This window comes from Neolamprologus brichardi, chromosome 3 (genome assembly GCF_056152115.1).
Source record: "Neolamprologus brichardi isolate AB-2024 chromosome 3, ASM5615211v1, whole genome shotgun sequence".
NCBI lineage: Eukaryota > Metazoa > Chordata > Actinopteri > Cichliformes > Cichlidae > Neolamprologus > Neolamprologus brichardi.
In genome coordinates, this window is record NC_142106.1 from 26,278,910 (window position 1) to 26,290,089 (window position 11,180).

Here is an 11,180-nt window from a genome sequence, read left to right on the forward strand (position 1 = left end):
GTGGAGCTACATGTGCAGCATATGGTGTTGCATGTTCTGTCATGAGCTAACCTGTACAAATCAAATTTGCATTCATTGTGCATGCAGTTAGCACTAGCAAAGTCTATCTGTTTCTTCACATTTCTGTCATTGTGTCTCTACCTCTCGCTTCTATTTTACTGTCCTGGACTGAAGTTCAGAATTGCAGAAACAAAAGCTAGACACTACCAATTGTTTCCTTTTATACATGGGCTTCAGCCTGCAAGTGTGTATTTCCTGTTGTCCATTGAAGCACAACATGTTTGAGTTTTGCTTACGCCATAGTATGTGTGTGTGTTTAGTGGTTAATTTTCTTGGCCTCGTTGCATTGCCATTAGCATTCCCCAGCTGGACAAAAAGGAAAGGGCAACCTCATCCTGTCTGAGAAAAGAGGGATAGAGGGTGGCAAGACAGAGCAGGAGGCGGGAAAATGAATGAGCCAAAACAATGGCACCTTCTTGGTTTAGGCTGTTTTTGAGCCCAGCGATTGTGTTCGTGTGTGTGAGTAAGTGCCAGATGATTGAGAACCGAAACAAGCTGCATGAATATGGATGCAGCGGTCGGAGCTGCAAGGCCAACGGATCTATCATCAGAGACACGACTGATCGAGTGAGTTTAAAAATTCAACAATATCTTTAAAGGTCACTTTAACACTTCTTAGCGGGGAAAACAAAGACTGCAGGGAGGCGAAAGGTGACAGTGAAGGGAATAATAATTTTCTGACTTTTGGAACTCTGATCTTTAGCTTGTAATGAAAACAGTCTGTAAAAAAAAGTCCCCGTGTCAAGATATTAAGTCTTCATATCTTGCCTTGTTATGTTTCGGTTAATTTTAGAGGTTCTATGTTTTGCAAGTGCCTTGTTTAGCATAGGCTCATGATGTACTATGGTATTCTAGCATTTCATAGTTGATTGTCTAATGTTTCATAGAGTGTATAGTTTGTACAATCAAATTAAAAGACTCTCTCTCTCTCTCTCTCTCTCTCTCTCTCTCTCTCTCACACACACACAGAACACTAAACTACAGACTGTCTTAAAGAATTAAAGCATTTTTCGTAAAAACATTTGGTCAGACCTCTGCTCACACATTACGAGGTGCTTTACTATTTGCTGTTCTCCTGCTAAACTCTTTATAGTTCCATGAACACACCAGCCTAAATATGCAGCTCGCTTCTTGATTGTATCCTGCCTCTCTCTGTCTTTGCATTTGGGTCCTCACTCCAACATGGCACGGTTGACAAATTGACAGTTCAAACTAGCATACAACTTCTTATACCATCTTCTCAACTTGGTGACATACACAGAGGAGGCTAACTGAATACATGTTTCAACACTAATACACAAAAGTAACACAAAAGCACATCACAGATGCACAAGTACAAATGGACTTTTTATAATGGCAGAAGCTCTCAAAGAAGGAGCTGTATGAGGGGATGATCCTGAAGAGATCAGTTATTTTTTCATGGGAAGACCTTCATCATATTAGCTTGCAGCATTTTGTTTGCTAATACTTCATATGACCTATCAGGTACACTTCACCTCCATTCCTTTTTTAAAATTTGTAGCTAAAAAAAACTTCTTCTGCTTAAGCACACATTTTACACTTAATGGACTCATGTGTTTAAACTGCTTTTACTGTGCTAATTTCATTCATTGTTCCTGGACTTCTTCAGATCTTGAATCGACCATTACTGTAGAAGGCAAAGATTGTAATTGATCCATATTTCAGCTTTTTAGTCCTTTGACTTCTATTGATTTTTTAAACTTTTTTTTTTCAGAAATTGAATTAATTTTGGAGTACTAACTTGAAATATTTCTTCCATGCAAATCCAAATTTACCAGTCCTGATGATAGAAAATGCAATTTTTCAGGTTATAAACAAAAGGCCATTTGAAGTTGGGTCTATCAGAGAAACAAATACAGAGCAGATTAATATGCAGATTTTAAACATAAGGGCATCAGAAATCTATTCCCCATGTCAACAAATGTTTTTTTGGATGGCATGAAATTAATTTGGGGTTTTTAGCCCTTCATTAGTTTCCCTTAGTCTCATGTTGACAGTCAACAGTTTGTTCCTGTTGAAATAATTAGCATATGTACACTTGGAGATCAGCCACTCCCAAATCATTTGCCTTCCAACTGCATCACCACTGAATAAGAATATTTTAACGGAGGGACCTGATGGGACTCATTAATCAGAGTGCAAAACACTTCTCATTACTGACCTGTCTTTTCTTTTGTTGTTTTCTGCACCAGTTCTATCTGGTCATTTTATAATCTCACCAACTTACATTTTAGTGAAAATGATTAAACGTATGCACATCATCCTGGGAGCGAGGTAATTCATTCTGAGCTCAACATTAATCAAGTCATCTGTTCTTGTCATTCATCTTTACCAAACAGAGTGCTTTGTCTCACTTCTCGCCTCTGTGACTACATCTGCAAGATCATTTTTGCTGTGTACCCAGACATATTCGTTTTACTGCCATTTCTTAGCTTTCTTTGTTAGATGCTACGCTTTCCTCTTCAGTCTTCGTTAAAGTTTTGAACAGACCTGACCCTCTTCATTTTATCGCTGTTCTTATTTACTTAACTCTACGATGTTACATTAGGAAAAATGAAAGTGAAACAGAGGCAGAAGGAGCGAAACCATCACTGCTGGAATGAAAGACTGGATGAAGAAACGGCATTTTTGGAGGACCATGTTTGTCAACACCATTCGGCAAGGGACTTAAGAAGAAGAAGAAGAAGTGCCTCACAGCAGGCATTATTATCTTTGAGATGATTTCATTTAAAATCATCCAAACAAAGAACAAACCTTTATGTGTCACACAATCATACAGAGTACAACATGTAGTAAGATGCTTGAGTCCAAGCGGTGGACGTAGCCGCGCCATTCCAGGGCTTGGTTTTAGCATGGGGGTTCTAACCAGGACCTTTACTGTATACTGGGTGGGAATCAAACTTACAACTCCCTTTCTAAAGGTGTGTAGTCTTACCACTACATTGTCCAACTGCCAACTTTTTGATTTCATTCAAAATCTCTAAATGACACCAATAACAAAGCTCCAAATCAATGCCTTGTCAGCAAGGGATGCTGAGTGCATTTCAGCATCAAAGAGTGGGTTTTATTCAGGCTCAGGTGGGTTAGCTTTCAGGCTTTAAAAAGGTCTGTATGAAACTCTTACTTGCAATCATTAGCAACATCTTTGCAAATAAACTTTATGAGGCAATAATGTGAATTTAATAGTCTTCCACTCTGCCTGCGTTCACGTCATACTCACACATTAATGTGTTTTACATCACATTGGAGCTTTGTCGGTTCCTCAGTTATTCACTGGTGGTTTTGAACTTCAGTGACACTGACCTGTGCGAAGTTCACTGTGTGTGTGTTAATATATCAGTGTGTATGCTGTGCAAATGTGGGATTGTTTTTTTCACTTTAATACCCAGAGGCTATTCTTTTTGTTACTTTATCTTTTACTCTGACACCCACACATACACCTACTGTGTTATAATGAAAATGTTCTCTTTTTCAAACAAAAAGCTTCTCATGCAGATCAATTGATTTTTGTTGCATATCTTTTGTCAGATATTTCAATATGGCACTGTTCACTTCCTCCAAAAGAAAGCTGCTGCTTCTGGTTTTCCTGCGTGGATGTTCACAAATCATTTGGTGAATGAGCATCAAAACCAGAAAGATTAGCCAGAAAACTTGGTGAAGGCTTTAGGAATGTGACACAGAAACAACAACTATAATAATATAATAAAAGAGACTATAAGTCAGTGTAATGTCCTCCACATTGTGCGTGTCAAAGATTATAGGTTGCCTTTTCAAGAAAAACATCTAATTACTATTCCTGTACAGAATAATTTATAATACTTGAATGTATTTGAATAGAGAGTGAACAAAGAGACTCAGAGCAGATCTCTTTTTAGGGGACTTCTTTATAGGGCTGGGTATCGTCACTGATTTCTAGAATCGATTTGATCCACGATTCGATTCAATTCAATTTGATTCGAATCAATTCGATTTGAATCTGGGAAATTTTGCCTCAGACAGTCAGAAATATTATAATTCAGATCAGTACATTTACATATTTTTGTATCTATAAAAAGGAAGCTGACACTTTCCAGACTTTATCAAAGGTGTGAGCATCACAGCAGATGCCTCTGTGTCAAAGTAGCTGAAGATAAAACACAGAAAAACATGAAGGTGATTTTCCTGGCCTGGGATTTTATACAAATATTCTGCAGTAGCTCACAAACGAAAGAAAACCATTAATCAACTTATGAACATTACCTCTGAAGTTACAGCGGTTTTATTAGAGACACGGCTAAGCGTTTTGCATTTTGCATAATTTTAAAAAGTTTAAGTTTGTTCAGTATTGAACGGCAGAAATTAGGTTTTCTTTTCGAAAGTAAGTAAAGGGGGAAAAAACAGCAGCCGACAGCGCTGTAAACAACAGTAGTCTTGTGCATAACAAGCAAGCGAATAATGCAGAAAACAGATTTTTAGATGGGAAACTGTTCTTGAAGTATACAGAGAGAGCAAGAGAGAGAGAGAGAGACAGCGAGCTGTGCATGAAGTGTGATTTTTATCGTGGTGGAAGCAAAACAGCAAAAGTCAGAGGGAATTCATGACGATGTTTATGTGAAGCGTAGTTTGGATCTTCGTTTGCTGCTGGTTCGTCAATATTGTTTGGAGAGAGATCAAACTAACAGCTTTAGAATCAGCGCAAAAAGGGCGTAAACACAAAGCGTGGACCCGCCGAAACATCAGAATCAGCGAGCTGTCGGCTTTCAGCCCCGACCGTGTCCGTGCCGTCGGGTGAGAAAGGCGACATCCCACTGATTCTGATCCGTCGGCGGGTCCGCGCTTTGTGTTTACGTCTTTGTGCAGAATCCGTGTACCTGCTCTCATTTACTGTTTTAAATGTTTGGTGGTTGTCGAAATCTTTGTGAGGTTTCACCAGAGATTCTGGCATTTCGGGCAAAATAAATTTATATTTAAAAATCGATTCAGGATTTTAATGAATCGATATCACATTATCCAAGCCACAATAGATTTTAATCGATAAATCGATTATCAAAACCCACCCCTACTTCTTTATAATTCTTGTCGACAGTCACCGACAGAAAAATGAGATTGCCGATACAAGAATGAGCTGAAATCTGGCTTCTCTGGGTGTCTGGCCTTTTTCTTCATGGGGTGAAGAGCTCACTAATTCCAGATGACCTCTGCTGTCCCTGCACATCAAGTGAGATGGGTCCCAGCTTTCAGGTAATGGTGATGGAAAGTTGGACAAGTGAAAAAAAATCTGAGTGTGTCTGGGAGTGCGATTCCCAGAGAGAGGAGGAAAGACAGGCCTTATGGTTAATAAAAAAATGCCTCAGTCGAAAGAATATGAATCTAAACCGTGATATCTTCTTAACCCAAGGATTTTTTCTGCTTTTTCAAGCAGGCCTAGTTGAGGTTCAGCTTGACACGGGTGCAGCACAAGTGCAGTGGGACAATCATGCCTGGTCACGCTACAAGGCAACTGCATCGAACACTGCTGGTTTTCTTAATGGGAACAAATCCCTGATGATGGTTTAAATTGTGAATGTGCATATATGTAAACTACAGAAGCAGTTTATGTGTGTGCGTGCTATTTATCCCTTTTTTCTTCACTACCTTTGGTCCAGTCTCAGCTTTCTTTCAAAATCTTGCCATCCTGTCCCCATCGCTCGATGCATCATCTCCTGAAGTTTCCATCACCAGCTGTCAGGCCTGCCCAGATTTTGACATAAAAGCCAAAGCATCAAACAGTTTGAGCTCAAGCTTCTTGACTGATGTGGCAGTATGTCATCAAACCTTCAGGGCTCAGTGAGAGACAACGGCTTTAAATCTGACCTACAAAACATTTTTCTCATAAACAATAACAATGTGTACTTTTAGTTGTCATAGATATGCTTTTTTAATTCCTAACTAGACAAGAAATGTCAGGATGAAAAGTGATCATTTGTGCATTTAACAAAACAGACACACAGCAACTGTAGGAATGCAACGCAAACCATTAAAAATTTAATTTCCTGCTAGTATTTTATTTTTTCTCTGACAGTGTCAAAGTGTCTTTGTTCTAACTCTTTTGACTTTGTCTCCTAAGCAAGTCTCACAAGTACAGAGTATCAGCACCAGACTTTTATAAGTCAGAGGTTGTCTCAACCAGCAGGACTTTGACACAGATTTTTTTTTAATATTTCTGAATGCACACAAAATGATATGAATCTGTGGCTCGAAACTGAAAATGAACAGAAAATCGTGAAGATATTCTTAAAGAAAATTATATTTTGATTAGAGTAACTTATCTTAACTGCTACAAATTCATAAATGACCACGAGTCCATATCACTCTGATGCAGTCGGTGACATCCTGCCAGACAAATAATGCAAGAAATGACTGTTTAAGGAAAACTGCTTACATACATTAGTTGACATTACAAGTGCTCGCCTTTGTCTAATGAGCCTCAAACAAAAACAGGAACATGTTGCTATTAGATAAAGCTGAGCATCTGAGAAAATGTGCTTGTGCACAATCTGAAAGTGATAAATGAGTGTGCTGTGTGCACTTTTCTGCTCTCTTATATGCTTCACCCTATGTTTTTCCTTTTTCTTAAAGTACGTGTTCACCACAACCATTTCCATCCTTGTTGCAAAATCCACCACCATCTGTCCTTCTACATTCCTCTCTCTAACACCAGATCTACTCAACTCCTCCTCGTCACCTCTGTTCCCTTCACCTACATGTCCATTGAAATCAGCTCCAATCACCATTCCCTCCTGACATCCAACCTGTGGGGCATGCACAGGGACAGCATTCAACAACACACCTTTTATTTCTAGCTTCAAACTCATGATCCCGTCTCACACTCTTCACACACTTCAAGATTACCTCTACTCAATTTTTCTTCATATCCTACACCATGGTAGAAAAGCTTAAATCTGCCTCAAATGCTTCTGCACACACAATATAGCTACCGTCCTTATTGTTTTCATATTGGCTAAATCTCTCCCTTTACCAATTAGAGTCCCAATTGTCACCTCCTGATCTGGTACAGAAATGTTTCCTAATGATCCGCACATTTGGTTGCCCTTCCTGACACACCCCTCCCCATGTATCTGGAATTGGGACTACACTGAATTTGCTGTGCTGTGATTTTATTTGCTTTTATTAGATATTGGCTTTTCATTTTCATTTTTACACAGGTTGAAATCATCCAAGACATCTGGTCTAAGAAGAGATCAGTGGGGTGACTAATTGGGATGAAATTAAGATTGTGGATGTTCTTCCAAGTGAAATATACACATCGCAGTGTGAAATATGTCAAATATTCATGATTCTATAACATATAGAAGAAAGCATGACAGCATTTACTTTATGACGATCTGTATATATATATATATATATATTCTGTGCTCCAGTTTGAACAGACAAGCGATTCCTTCATTTTAGGTTGTAAGAAGCAGCCTAGGAGCAGGATGGTTTCAGCTGTCTGGGCTTTAAAAGGAGGGAACAAAAGATTACAGGATGAAGATGAGGGATGAATGAGGAGGAAGAAAGGCCTAAATCCTTAATCCAGAATTTAATTTCCCACTTTAGCCGATATTTAAAGAGATACATTCACACATATCATCCGTTTACTGTGAATCTAAGCGGATGTGTCAGGCCTTTGTACTGTGGGATGATGTAAGCAGCCTGTAATGACAGGAAAATCTGCACCAAAGAAGGAATCGAAGAGTGCTCAGGGTAGAAAGTCCTGAAGTAACTGAGAGTCACTGGTTCACAAAAGAAAAGTTAGGGAAAGAAAGGTTTGAGTTAAAGTGTGAAGTTTTGAGTATAAATACAATTAACAGATATTTGAGAGATTACTATATATAATATTTCTATTTTAACAACAGTTCAAGCAACTATGTTGGTCTCCACTTCCTGCTCATCCAGCCTCTTCCTCCTCCTTATTCTTCCTGTCACGGTCAAGGCAGTCCTGTGGGTTTTCCTGCCTCTATTTTACCCAAGCTTCAGCTGTCACACCCTCTCAAGTGCAATGATTGCACATTCTGAATACTCCAGCAGTAGAGCAGTATTTAAAGACTGGCTTGTGTATCCATCCTCTGTAAGACTGTGGTAAATTGGCTTCTGCATGTTAAAAACAAAGCTTTGCTCTGTGCTCCAGGTATCCTTGCTCTCTTGTCTGCTTCCAGTAATTCCTGAAGTTTCCCTTGGTTTGAGACTGAGGCTGAACCTGCTGTAATGCCAACCAGTAGTCACTAACCGGCTAGCTCTTAACCCACTTTCAATTACTCTTTTTTTCTGGTGCAGGAGAGTAATAATGTCTAATATTAGTGTTTTGTCTATGTTTAATGTTTCAGTTTATCCCATGGTCAGCCCCATGGGGGTAGATGAAAAATGGGAAAAATGTGTATTTCCTGACTAGTTTCAAGTGGTTGTTGGCAGTTGTTGTGAAATTTATTGCTAAAGCCTCATTCATAGAGATCTAGAGATTGGTCAGCAACCCTCTGAGCTCCATCAGTCCTTTATGAAAAATAAACCTTAGGGACCGATGTTACTAACCAATAAGGTTATAAAACGTTTAAAATAATATTGAATTCAGCTTATCGGCACGGGTAGTACCAGCTTCTTATGTGGACCCTTGGGAAAACCGATTCCTCGTCAACTTTGTCTCTGTTCAACTGCAAGTTGTTAACCTTACCAAAGGTAAGGCTCAGGTATGTACCAGCTCACTCCCGGTGGCTACTTGGCGGGGCCTGGCTCCTGTTGCTCGGTCAGGCCTCTTCCGGGGCACGGGGGGCCCTCGGGCCTCCGGCCTCTGTGCCTGCGGCTCGGTTCACTCTGGCACAGCTGGCTGCCGGCAGAGCCGGCAGGCACGCCGGTGCAGCCCCCTCTAGCTTCTGCCCGGTGGCTACTGGGTGACCCCTGGGGATCCTCAGCCCTTCCCATGAAGGTGGCACGGATGCCCCTCCGGTGGTCCTCCTTGGGCTCTTGCACTCTGGGGCCTCTGGATGTCTGGGGCCTGGATCTCCTCCATGCCTGCTTCATGCCCTGGGGGACAGGGCTATGGCTCTCTACATCCTCTTGCAGACCACGTTCACGTTCGTACAATATAAATATTATATTGTACGAACGTGATAATTATGTATATTGTAATAACGTGATATTATGTTGTTCAAACGTGAAAGGTATATTGTACAAACATGATAGTATATTGTACAAACGGAAAAAGTATCTTGTTAGAACAATAAACCTTTCACGTTATAACGTGATACACTTGTATTTTTCTTTTGCCTGGGTGGCAGCTCTACGCTTCCGTAGGCAGGGGATTTTCTGAGAAATCAGAAAATCAAGGGCCAAACAGCCCTTTTCTGAAATCTTTTCTACAAAACGGCAGCTGAGGAATGTCAGACATCAAGCAAAATGATGGTGCTGAGCATCTCACTTTACGGCAAAACCAAGGAGGCATTCATCACAGCAGGAGGGTACAAGCGCGAAGGCTCACGGCATCATGTTCACCGTCATTAGGATCCTCATATGGGTTTTGAACACAGGGCATGCCTCCAATGAACATGCCATCAAAGCATAACGGAAATAGTTCTTGCATATCTAAAGGTTTACCGTTGGTGTGCTGACTTACACCAAAATAATACATCATTAGGTTGAAAAATGAAAAAAAGTTCCACAAACAGCACACTAGTTTTGCATTAACAGGAGAAGAGCAGAATATATATACCACAGAAAATAGCTATGGTGCAGATTTATGAAGATTTATTGAAAGATGTGCTTTAGCTGCCACCTGTCTAGGCTGAAACCCATGAGAGGGTGAAATGCATAAAGATCCTTCTAGTGCTCAACTGGTCGGCACACAGTCAATGTTATACACCAGAGTTCCCTCATGGCTCTCCTGACTTTGCCAGCGCAATGTTTGTCAGAGGCTGTTACTCACCAGATGGTGACTTCATTGTACGGGATGTAGAAACTGTCCCCAGTCTCATTTCATCAGTCCCTGTTGTGCAGTGTGTGTTTCAGTGCTATGTGCACTGGGAAAATGTTGGACTTACTTCTTTAACCCCGACTAAACAGGACATCATATTTCATTTTTAAATTCTTGGAAGTCATGGAAAAAGCAAACAATCTGCTTATTTTTCCCATGTAGATGCTTTATTTCTTTTTCACTGTCCCTTTTGAGGGAGGCCAATGTGGACTTGAGCTTTTTTGGACGTGTATTGCGTTGGTTGGGAGACTATGGAAAGCATGGATTCCTTATCACCGTCTACGCCAGGCTGGAGGTGCATTTTTGAAAGCTCTTTATACCAAGAGGATGGGGCTTTAGCTGCAGTCTGTCATTATGCTTTCCAACCACATTCAGGTATTTTCCATTTCCTCAACACTGCTTGTGCCTGTTGTGGGGACTGCTAATATCAACATACATACTGAAAACCTTGATGTTACAGCAACTCTAAATGTTACAGTCTGCTACAGACATTACTTATAACTTGTTGCTTCAAATAATAAATCGTTAATAAAATGTGTAGATAACTAATTAATTCTATATAGGAGGTTTCAGTGGTATGTCTGCTATGCCACTTCTATGTCAAGCCTAACAACCTGAACAGAGTCTGTTTCACTAATTAGTTGGATATTTTAAAATTTCCTCCATCTGGCAAATCTGAGATTTGTATTATTTATTTATTTATTTATTTATTTATTTTTAATTTCAAACTGTTGTTTCATTTTTATCTTGTTAAGGGTTCAATATTGAGGAGAGGTGCAGGAGGTAATCCAGGAATAACAACACTGGTCCAGCCAGGTGCCATCAAACGATGATTTTAATGAAGTACACACGTGGGAAGATCTGTTTTCTCGAGCTTCCCACAGGTTTAACAGATAAATTGCCGCCCACGAAGGCGACCATACCATCCTGTGGCTGTTTTGACTAACTTCAAGCAGGCCTTGAAATAAAAGAAGGCAACGGGTTAAACAGACTTCAAATTCGGATTCCTCTACTACTGCACCCACTGAGAAATTATATACTGTCTCCTCGGTCTCCCCATGACCGACACAATTCACCTGCACTAAATCCCCTACATTTGACACTTCAATCTGACAAG